Genomic DNA, 13,128 nt, shown 5'->3' with positions numbered 1-13,128 from the left:
CTCCCACGCGTTCTCGCTTAGGCGAGCCCCTCTCGCCTGAGCGAGATGACCCCTTGCTCAAAACGAAAGCTCTCCGCCTGAGCGAGAGTTCGAGGCAGGATCCAAAGTAAGGTTATGATATTTTCGCCTAGGCGAGACCAGTCCGCTTGGGCAAAAACAACAAATATCGCCATTGTTCTAACATGCATTAATAGACATTTCCAAACCAAACAATACATTAAGGCATACCATACATCCACAGTAGCACACAAACCATGTAAATACGAGACAAAGCTAAAAATGGGTAGATTTACGGAAAAAGATGAAAGGCCCTAACTTCCCTTACCTGGAAAAAGGCTATCAAAAGACTCATATACCCAAACAACTGGGTACAACAGCTCTAGGAGCAGATTTGTGAGCTGGAAAATAGTGAAAGGGAGAGGAAACAAGGTTATCATGACGAACCTCTATTAGCTCACGAAAACCAGCTGGGAAAGAACGAAGATGAGATGAAAAACAACTTATGTGGAACAGTGGAATAGAAAAGGGTTGAGCAGCTAGCTTGAAGATGAGAGACCCTATATTTGTTTTTAGTTTCAATTTAGTCCCAATTTTTGTAAAAGTGAAACAATATTGTCCCTCCTTAAATTGACACTCAATTTAGTTTTTGTATAAATCTTATGATAATATTCTTACTAAATTAACATTTTTATTAAATATTTGTAGAAATATTTTTAAACAATTTTTTTTAGTTTTATTATTAAACAAAGTTAAACCCCAAACTTAATTTCAACCATTACTAATTTTGTCATCATATATAAAGACATCAAGTGTATCATATTATACAGACTTAGTGAAGATTAAAAATAAAATAATTTGTCACACATAAGTTTAGAAACTAAATTTCAAGTTTAAAACAAAACCAAAATTTAATGTTTTGTATAGAATTTAAAGTTAAATTAAAATATTTCTAGAAATATTTAATAAAAACGTTAATTTTAGTAAGAATATCACCATAACATTTATAAAAAATGTTATAAAAAAATGGGACTAAATTGAAAATAAAAACAAATATAGGGACCAAATTGAATCATTTTGACACATAGCACAACTATAAAGTGACACGTGGAAAAAATAAAAAAATTCAAAAAAATTCAAAAAACCATAAATTGACATGTGGCGTTGACTTTAACATTGTCTGGTCAAACTAACGGTAAAGACTAAATTAAATCATTTTTAAGAAAATGAGGACCAAATTGAGACAAAAAAAAAACTTAAGGACCAAACTGATATTACTTGACAAATAGAAGGACTAAAAGAGTAATTTAACCAATTTTAATGAAATATACTTTTTCATATACTAATTAAAGTTATAATATATCACTTGATCAAAATCACACAAAGAAAAAAAAAAACTAATAATAATAGAATTTTACCATAGATCTTTCATCTTTTGAACTTCAATATATGTTGGATGGTGATAAAAACGATTGATGGTAATTAAATTAAATTATTATATAATGGTAAATAAAATTTATTTATACAATTATAGTGATAAAATTACACATATGATAATGAGTTGGAAAATAAAAACAATTATATTAAAAATATAAAAATAGTATTTTACATGATAATAATAATAATAAACATAAATAAAAATGTTAACAAAAAGATCAAATGTGTTTCTTAGAAAAAAATTTGATATACCATTAAATGAAATTGCACAAAGGAAAACGTATGTATAATTGAGAGTATAATAAAATGAAAAATACCTTAGAGATATAAGAAAACTTTTAAAATATCAATCTAGTTGATGGTTGAAGATAAGGAAAATTATTTTATTGAAACTAACACTACAAAAAATATTGATATTTGAGAAGGTTAAAACAACAAATTTTAGCGGTTAAAAACCATCACAATTATACAATTATACATGTCAATAACAGTTCATGACAAAAATATCCTAACTGCTAGTATTGTTATCAGAAAAGAAAAAAAATAATATCGGTTAAAAACCGCTATAAAATATAGTATAATTTGATTATATTTTATCATATTTTGACGTTTAAAAATTGTCACAAAATGTAGTTTAATTTGATTATAATTTATCATATTTTGATGATTAAAAAATCATTATACAATATATCATAACTTCACACCTAAAATCTATCAAAAATTATTTGAAATATTTTTTTAATTTTTTAAAACTCCAAAAAATATTTATTAATTATTAGACGAACTTCACAATTCATTTTTTTTCTTTTATGTTATATTATTAGACAAAATCAAGTTTTAATTAATCATCTCATACATTTATGCCTTTAATCTACCATAATTTTAGAATCATACAAAGCATAAATAATCTAATTATGACATAATAATAAATTTAACATGTCTCTCAAAACACCTTTTAAAAAAACTAAATAGTAAGAATTTTTTTTGCCATAAATATATAATAAACTTAATTAATTCCTTACTAAAACTCTAACTACAAACACAATGAATAAAATAAACTATTTTCTTTTCTATTTGTCATATGATTTGATATAATTGAATGAGTATTCAACTCTGTCCTAATAAAAACAAAAGAGAGTAAACAAGTACTTGACATTGAAGCTACAACAAATGTGTGTTGACTATATGTGTTGACTGAGAATAATAATAGTAATCAATTTTGTAAGTATGACAGAAAAAAAAACTTTGAAATAATAATTAATTTTAGTAAATAGTAATTATTAGTAATTATATTCACCAAATACAAATTTATAAAATTAAAAATTATTGGTTACTAAAATAGTCATTATTATGAATAAATTATAATTGGTCTTTAAATTAGTTATTATGGTTTTGTTTACCAAAGGAAATTGGTTACTAAAAATTAGCTACCTAGGTATTGGCTACCAAAGTGAATTGATTTTTAAATTAGTCTTTAATTAATTAATGACCAATTTTGTGATTAATTATAATTTTTTATTTATAATAGTGACTATTTTAGTAACTAAATATTTTTTAATTTTATAAATTAGTATCTAAATTAGTCACTATAATAATGACTAACTATTTTTTATTTCTAAAATTGGTTTCTAATTGAGAATTTTATTGTACAGTAACATATAGGAATGTCAAAAAAATTCGTACCCGCCAATATCTGCGGATAAAACGTGCAACGAATAGGAAACGAATATTAAAAATGGATACTCGCTACCCGCAGGTACGAGTATTTTTGATACCCGCATATTAACAGGGCGGGTACGAGTATCATAGTATCCGTACCCATGGATACCCGTACCCGCTAAACTTTAATTCACAAAAATACGCTCATATATATATATATATATATATATATATATATATATATATTAGTAAAAAATATTCTGGCCTAATTTTTTCTAAGCTGCACATCTTATCTTGTCTTCTGTCTTCATTCTTCCAGCTTCAAGAATTGGTAAGTTGTCTTCTTCCAGGTACATCCCTTGACATTCTTCTCTTTCCTTTCTATGAAATTGGGCATATACATCAAACCCTATATAGACAGTGATGTTTATGGTATGCTTGTTGTCAAATGATGGAGTTAACTTTTAAGAATTGAATTTTATTAATTTCTAAGAATTTAAAAATATGGTTTCATATGGTTTTTCTTATTTAATTAATTTTCTGGTTTATTATTTCAATGTTTCATAAGTTTCGTATGAATTGAAAATTATTATCATATGACTTCTATCAAATACATACGAAACATCAAATAAACCTAACAAAATTTGATTAAAAGGACTAAATCCACATATATCAAAAGATGAAGGACTAAATTGGTCTAAAGTTTCGAAATGGACTAATTTTAAAATTCACTGAAAGTTAAGGGACCAAAAACATATTTAACCCTTATTTTAATAGCAGGGGACACAATTTTGGTTTCTCAAGATTAATTACAAGTATAATTTATGTATACTCACTTTATAAATTGTTTTTACAACCTCTTTGATAGAATTTTGTATAGTAGAAACATTAAAAAGTCACCTAGTTTTGTGCATTTGTAATATTCTAAATTAATGATGTCTACGAATTTATATAAATTATTTAAATATTTATTGGTTTGTTGTTTAACATGTTTACGGAAAGAATTTCTAATCCCAATGAATGTGATGAACAAGCGAAAAATGCCTCTAATGTGGTGAATCAAATGGAGGGGAATCAAATAATGTTATTGTGAATGAAGGTGATGAAGTTAGTAATTTTTTTAATATTTCATTCAAAAATAAACTACAATATAAATCGTTAGTGATTTTGTATTGGTTTATTTTTCAGGAATCAATAAGAGAAAGTGGGCTTGTCGATACAAACACTAATTAAACAATTTCTATTGTGTTTAACGTCATTTTATATTTACTTTTATAATTATTTGGATTTGTATGAACTTGAGTTTATTTAAACTTTATTTAAAATTTATGATAGTGATGTATTTTATTTTATTTTATTTGAATTTATGATTAAATATTTTTTTTTAAAATAATTTTGTAAATACCCGCGGGTACGCGTGTAACAGATACCCGACGAATATAGATATGGGTACAAGACGAATATTTATCCAGCGGGTAAGGTATATAGGAGCTACTACCCGTAGTACCCTACCTGCCCCGTTCACATCCCTAATAACATATATTCCTCCGTGACTGCATTTGATCATTATTAAATTTGTTTACACCTGCAAATAATATAATGTATTTGTTTTGTCAAATATATTCCAAATATTTATATGTTTCGGAAACTAAATATTGTATATAAGTTGTTTTACTCACCATTTTCAGTTATGAAAATCAAAGGGTTGTTATATTTTTCTTTAGTATACATTACAAGATCATGAATTCCTCTTGGACAAACATACAACCAATCGTAAGCAATCTGTATAATTATAAAATGAAAAGGTTAATTAGCTTCATACTTCATTAAAGGGATTAAACCAAAGTAAATTTGCAAGTTTAGTGGGAGTATACACATACCTTTATACCAATGGGCTTCCCATTACGCTCAACTGCAGTTATTAACACATAAGACAAGCCAATGTTAACCATGATCAAACACAAGATATATAAGAAATTTAGTAATTTGATGAAAAGTGTTGTAGATTGATTACTTACATTCAGAAATGAAATGACTAAAGAATCAGTTACATAGTATGGTTGAGCATTGCTTAAATGAAATGTCTTCTGTTGTACCAAGCTTTCTAAGAAATATCTTATCTTCATAGTGTGTTTAGTTGAGGAAATTTAAAAGAGTAATTCATTTATTTGGAGAATTTGAATTTCTTTCAAGTAAAATGACTTGTTTGGATAAGAAAATTAGAAGGAAATCGAAATTAAGGAATTTTGAGAAGGTATTTCAAATCACTAAAATAATAGAATTTGAAATTCACTCAAAAAAGAAGAAAATTGAAATTCCACAATTTATGAAATTTCTCATTATTCAATATTAGAGGTGTCAATCTGGCCTAGATGACCTAGACAGGTCAGACCAACCCGATGACATACAAGGGTCGGGCTGACCTGACGATCCAATATCGGACAAGATCGACAACAAAGACGGGCCAAGCGGGCCAATAATCAAGGCGGGTCGGGGGGGCTCGACTATCAAAATGGGACTGACAACCTAGACAAGACAAAATGACCTAAACAAGCTCGATGACCCATACGGGTCGGGCAGGCTTGAAGACCACACGGGCTGCATGGGCCTGACAACCAAGACAGGTCGGACAGGCCCGATGACCTAGACAGATTGGGTTGGGTAGACAACTTTAACGGACCCGACGACCTAGACAGACTTGATTGGCCTGACGACCCAGACGGGCTTTATCAGCCGGTGATCTAGACGAACCCACTATAACAAAAATCACTATAGACAACAACATAAAAACATAGCCTAAAGCATAAAAACCGTCGTGGCCTAAAATTTAGGCTACGATTTTTCAACCGTGAATTAGGTTGGCATGGCTATAAGTAATAAGCCACGATTTTTTATATGACCACATTTTCAAAACCGTGGATTAAAATATTAGGAATGACCACAATTTTCGACCTGCATCAGACCATACTTATAAATGTGTTGTCTTTAATTTTAAACCACATTTATTAAACTATTGATTTACACAATAAGTTTTTTTTTTCGTATAAATGGCTTATACAAGACTTGAAGATAAAAAATTCTTTATATAGTGTAAAAAAATTTCAACATGTGATATATTTTAATAAAAATTAATTAAGTACAACGTAATACAAAAAAATATTGATTTAAACTAGCCAAATTTAGCTGAAATCCAAGACTTGTAAGAAATATTCTCTAACAAATGGGATAGTCATACTATTTCAATATAACCCTACATTGTCCTCTGTCATTTCTAACAGTGAAAGTCACTATCTTAGCTCCACGAGAAGACTAAAAAACCTAAGGCTTCCTTCAGGCCAAGCGAGAATTTATGACTTTGTATCCAACTTGAATTATCAGTAAAGGTCAGTTCCCCTAATGTTCCAACTCCTTCTTGAGTGTCACTTGCAAGTCCCAGTTAATAAAGATCTTCTTCCTTCACATTCTTTTGTCACGTGGCTTTTAGTGACCTCGACAACGATTCTGACGACCCATATGACACGAATGGTGTAGACAATGTAGGCGGCGGTGCAAACGGTGATGCAGACGACAATATATGGATTACACGAAAGACGACAATCTTCTCTTCAAGTTCATTCTTTTTGTACTTGATTGTTGTGGAGTAATAATGTTTATTGAATCCGTGGAGCAGAGCCTAAAAGGAGATTGGAAAAACAATAAGTAACAATAAAAAGAAAAAATAGAGCTACTTTTAGAATGAAATAAAGGAACACCCACTTGGATAGATGGCTTGTTTAGATGACCCAAATTGGAAGTTGTTTGTCGTGGTTCCTAACCAAGCATCATAGTTTGTGGATTAAACAACTAACATAAATTACCACTTTTGCCTTTAACATTACTAATGGGATCTACCACCACAACCACTGCCCATTGATTTAAAGCCTTGAAACTCTGCATTAGAATATATTACATATAACTATCTAATGTCAACGAAGTTAATTACGTAAGGAGTTAATTATGTAATCCGCTAACATTGATTGGCAAATTATTTGGTCATTAAAATCAGCAAAGTCTATGCTAATTTTGTATTGTAAATGTTATCCTCTTTTATTAGGATACACCGCAGACTAATTGTATATATGGCAGTTTAGATATTTAAAAGGTAGTACATATGTATGTATTCAATATATATGAGAGAATTATCCAAGAGGAGAACACACAGTTTTACTGACAATTTTCTAAAGTCTAACATGGTATCAAACTCGATTAAGATCACATCCTAATTCTAGTTTTTATTCAGCCCTATCTTTTCATTTTTGCCCTTTTCCTCATTCAGATTATGTCTTCGAAGAAATATGAAGTTTTGTTCATTCGCCTTAATGGTAAGACCTATTCCGCTTGGGCATTCCAATTCGAGATCTTCGTCAAAGGAAAAAACTTTGAGGTCACATCGATGGCAGCACATTGGTTCCTGTAAGATATGTAGAATTTAATTAATTAATAAATAATTAATTAATAAATGCGGGTAGAGAAAATCTTTATGACATTAAATTCTAATTTGTATGACATAGAAAAGTACTAGTTTAAGTGGTTGAGTGTACTTAATTGTATGAGAGTACTTGGGTTCAAATTTTAGGTATGTGTAACATTTGTGTGTATTTATTTGTTATTGTTTTAAAAATATGTTAATCATGTAGTGGAATAATATAATATTTGAATTATATTAGTTAGTAAGAAACATGAATTGGCTTGATTGTTTAGCATTGATTTTACTTTGGCATGATTGTGAGTTCGAGCCTTAGGGAACCCAAATTAAATTTCGTTTTTTGCTATTTTTTTTTGGCTTTGGCTTGAACTTGAAGGTTTAAAGGAAAACCCTAATGGACATGGCAGCCAAGGGTGGCTGAAAAACATAATTGAATTAGGACATTGAATGGTAATTAACTTAGGATTAATGCCATTTTCGTTTTTTTTTTCATTAAACCCACATTAAGACCACTTAAAAGGCCATTTTGAGGTAAGAGAGAAGGTTTGGTTGGGTTGTCATTGTGGTTGCAGAAGAGAGCACAAATTTTTGGATTTTTTGTGAGTTTTGAGTGAGGTTTTGAGGACTGAGTTGAGAGAAAAACAAAGGAGGACATTGGTGATCAAGGGAGAACTTGCAAGAGTCAAAGCTAAGCTAAGGAAACCAGGTTAGAGGAACTTTACGCGTTAAGTTCATGTTTAATTTTGATTGGTATGATGATTAGAGTACCTTACACGTTAACCTTATTTTAAATGTGATTGGCATGCTAAATAGGATAATTTCATGTGTTGATTATTTTATGTCTGATTGGCATGCTAAGTATGGTATGATTATGTATGAATTGTATATTCTATTTTTAAAGTTTGTAGTTCTGGGAAATTTCCAGAATTAGTTTAGTTGATGGTGAACTGCCGCCAGACTATATTTTCCTTACTAGGCCATTTAGGGTTCCTGCAAAGGAACCACCTGCCAAACTAGTGTAAAAATAGCTTGTTTGACCAACGTTGACTGCCCTTGCCCAGAGTTGACTAGTTGACCAATGTTGACTCTTTGACAGTTCCTTGAGAGACTGTCACATGCCAGAGTAGTCTTTCTCCCCATTAGGGTTTGGTTGCCGTGAGTGGTTCAGGCGAGATTATGGTGGTTGTCGCGGTGGCTGCGGAGTTGACGCGAAAGGTGTTGTTGGGTCCGCGACTATCGCCGGGAAGTGGCGTCAGGTCTGCATTCTCGAGCGGGAATGGTGGTTGCGCGAGGGGCTCGCGGCGGCCGGTCACGGTGGTGCTGCCATTGAAGGATCGAGTGTGGCGACTTCGCATTCGAGCATGGTGCTGCCATGAACGTTGCCACAAAGAAGAAGGTGCAGCAGCCTTCGTGTTCGCGAATGCGGGTGAGGTTCCGGCAGCTCGTGCGAGAAGAGGGTGCAGCCATGGATTCCGACGTGAGCTCGAGTGGTGGTTGATACAGGCGCGAACCCCGACGTCAGCAGTAGGGGTTGCGTTTCTGACGATGGCGCAACATAAATGAGGCGTTCCAGCGAGCTCGACGAGGTGCGAAGATGGTGAAATCGTGGAGTTTTTCGACAACGTGATGATGGAGGAAGAAAGAGGCGCGAAGAAGATGAAGTGGAATGTCGTTTGGGGTTGTTGTAGATGACGAAGATGGTGGCACGACGGAGCCAGCGTGAGTGCAGTGGTGGTCGGAGGTGGGCGAGCCGACGAGATTGTGCGAGAAGATGGTGGTTCGCGTGGAAGAGGCGGTTGTCGGAGGTTGGCAATCCAGCGAGATTATGTGAGAAAGTGGTGGTTCGCGTAGAGGAGGCAGGTCGACGGAGAGGTAGTGACGGTCGGCGTCGGAGGTGGCAGCTACAAAGTGTGGCGGTTGCGGAGTGGGTTGGTGCGGAAGAGAGAGAAGGAAAGATTAGGGTTAGGGTTTGTGTTGGGAAGGAGATGATGATGTGGCAAACATTGATTGGTGATTTGAGTTAGTGGAGGATTGATGATGTGGCAAACTGTCATTGGTTAATTTAGTAAGTGAAGGATTGCGACGTGGTGAAATTTGGTGGACTAGATTTTAAGTGACATTAGGGGTGCAGCTTAGTAAAAAGAAGGGGTGCAGAACAGAAATTGAAAGTTAAATTACAGAAGGGGATGTAAACTTGAAAACAGGGGGTGTAGTTAGCTCCAGAAACGTTTTTTTTTTCAGAAATAGATATTACAATTGGAAAAAAGGGGTGTAAACATGAGAACTAGGCGTGCATTTAGTACCTGAACTATTTCTCTCCAAAATTCTTATTTTGGAACTTATTTTATGACTTAAAATATTCACTATTCATAATCTTAAGGACTTAAATCAAATTTTAGTTGCGTTATTTAACTTAGGATTATCCAAACAAATATGATGCAACTAATATCATTTCTTATGCGCGAAAATAATGTTAAGTTCCCAAAATTTAAATATTTAATATGAACAAAGGTTCGACCATCACACCTTCCAGGCAGTTTGGAAGCACGCAGCACCTGGTGGTACGTGTCCCCCACCAGGCGATTTTACTGCAGCAGTATTGGTATTCTTGATTCTGTGGGCGATATCTACAAGGCTTATGGTGATGCTTCAAAGGTGGGATTGCTAGTGTTCCTTGAGTTGTGGCTCGACACGTATCCCTTGAGTTGTGGCTCGGGATAGGGGTTAAAGCACGTGGTATTCCTTGAGTTGTGGCTCGGAATAACATCTCTTGAGTTATGGCTCGGGATGGTGGATGAACACGAGAAACTCTTGAGTTGTGGCTCGGGTTGGCGAGTGTTGTCGGTGTGAGTGTGCTGGTTGTGGCCAGTACGGATGGGTTCAGATAGATTGCCCTCCTTAGTAGTTGACTGACGAGTTTGGTAGTCTTGGGACGTTGCGAACTATATTCGTATTTGGGAACTCCATTTGGCGTTACAGTGTATGATCCGTAACATGGTTTCCCGCACTTGCTCTATCGGTTGTGGTCGATAGGTATAGCAGCAAGTCACCTCGAAGTAATCACTAGAAGATGTAGAACACGAATGACCTAGTTGTGGCCAAGTGGTATGCATTAAAAGGGATGGAATTCATTTGGGATGAATGTGTTGCCTATATATAAATGTGTTGTATATATGCATATATACTGGTATATGTTTTATCTGTTAAGCTCACCTTATCTGCTTGTGTTTGGCGATGATCGTGTACGCGGTACACGTGAGCAGATGATGTTGATGCAGGTGGTGTTGGTGAGACTTAGTCATGGAGCGGGGATAGCATGGGAGCTATAAATATATTTTATGTTTTGGAAATAAATTGTAAACTCTTATGAGAGGATTTTATATCATTTTCAATTTTATAGACTATGAATTTTGGAATTTGGAAGTAGTAAAGTTTTAAATTTCCCGCGCTTTATGGGAAATGAAGTATTATTAATTACGATGTAATTATTGTTTTATCTATTTTATTTAATTAAATATGTAATATCCTGACGAGATGTTACAGTTCCTAATAAAGAAATCGAGAAGGATGACCATGCTAAACGGGAGGTCCACGATGCTCAAGTCATGGCCTGGATCATCGGCTCTGTTGACCCACCATTGTTTTTAATCTTCGACCTTTCAAGATCGCGATAATCATATGGGTCTACCTGAAGCAAATTTACCATCAAAACAACATCGCTCTACATTTCCACCTTGAACATGACATTGTAGTTGTGCAACAAGATAATATGTCCATCTTATAATTTAATTCCCAATTCACAAATCTTTGGTCTAAATACATTGTTATCATGTACTAAAATTTGCCTCCTGAAGGTCTTGGTTTTGTTCAATTAGTTCATGAAACCACTAAAAGAGATCAATTTCTTATGAAATTAAGATATGATTTTGAAGGTGTTTGTTCCAATCTCATGAATCAAGATTCGGTCTCTGTTTTGGATGCATGCCTTAATCAGTTGTTTCATGAAGAATAACGCCTCTTCACATAATCAACCATGGACTATAAAAAATAATCACTTGTTCTCGTGGCCTACACTGCACAAGGAAAGCCACAAAATTGTGATTTGAGTGTTGTTTAAAGTTTCTGTTGCAAGAAATTTGGTCATTATGCTTCTAATTGTGTTCACAAATTCTATAATTGCTGCAACATAGATAGGCACATACTCAAAGATTGTCCCACGAAGTTGCCCAAGAAATTTGTCACTGCTTTCACTACCTCTATTAGTTTTTCCATTCAAACTCCTTCTACTCCAACAACTTTTGTTCAACAATCTACACCTGTGCCTACTCATCCCTTGACCCTAGAGATGGTTCAACAAATGATTGTTTTCGCATTTTCTGCTTTGGGCATTTCAGGTAAAAATATTTTCATGACTTTGATTCTGGTTTAACCATATGACCAACAATCCCTAACTCCTTAATAATAACACTAAATATTCTAGAAATCTCACGATTCATACTACTGATGGAAATCATTTGCCTAGAACAAATATTGGAGATATTTCTTATTCTCTCACTGATGTCTTGGTCTCTCCTGGCTTCATTACTAATCTCATTTATATTGGTCAATTAATTGATAATAATTGTCATGTCAAATTATCAAACTCTAGTTATCTTGTGCAAGATCAACGATTAGGGAAAATCATTGCGAAGGGGCCTAAAGTTGGACTTCTTTTTCGTCTTCATTTACCTTTGTCTTCCGGTAGTGACTTACCTTTTATTTCTTGTAATTATGGTCATTTAGATTACCATTTGTGGTATAAGCGTCTTGGACATCCAAATTCACATGTACTTCATGCTATGCTTAAATCTAGTTTTCTTGGCAATAAAGATTCCCCATCTCTTCATGTTATTCAATTTGATTGCATTTCTTGTAAGCTTGGCAAAAGTAAAATTTTACCATTTCCAAAACATCAATCAATTGTAGGAAAACCTATTGATATGATCCATAGTGATGTATGGGAGATAACCCTTGTTCCTTCTCATGCTAAGTACAAATACTTTGTCATTTTTGTTGACGATTATAGTCGTTTAACATGGGTCTATTTCTTGTGGTCTAAACATGAAGATTCTCTACATTCAAACTTTATCTTGCTTATGTTTAGACCCAATTTTCTTCCAAAATTAAAATTATGTGATATGATAATGGAGGGAGTATACATCTCATTTATTTCAAGTCATGGTATTATATCTCAACGGTCTTATCCTTCTACTCCCTAACAAAATGAGGTAGCTGAAAGGAAAAATTGTCATTTATTAGATATTGTTTGTACTCTTTTGTTGGAATCTTTTGTGCCCTCCAGGTTTTGGTGTGAAGTTATATCCACTATGGTTCACCTTATCAATCGTTTGCCATCCCCATCATTAAATAATGATTCTCCTTTTACTCGGTTGTTCGGCCATCCACTTGACTATTCCACTCTTCGTACCTTTGGTTGTATGTGTTCTGTCTATCTTTCTTCACTTGAATGTCATAAACTCACTGCCAAATCTATTGCATGTGTTTTTCTTGGCTATTCTTCTCACCAAAAG

Source organism: Vigna unguiculata, chromosome 6, assembly GCF_037176805.1.
Source record: "Vigna unguiculata cultivar grain cowpea cultivar isolate G323 ecotype 2 chromosome 6, ASM3717680v1, whole genome shotgun sequence".
NCBI classification, from domain to species: Eukaryota; Viridiplantae; Streptophyta; class Magnoliopsida; order Fabales; family Fabaceae; genus Vigna; species Vigna unguiculata.
The sequence above is the reverse complement of the archived record's forward strand: the minus strand, read 5'-3'. Positions refer to the sequence as shown.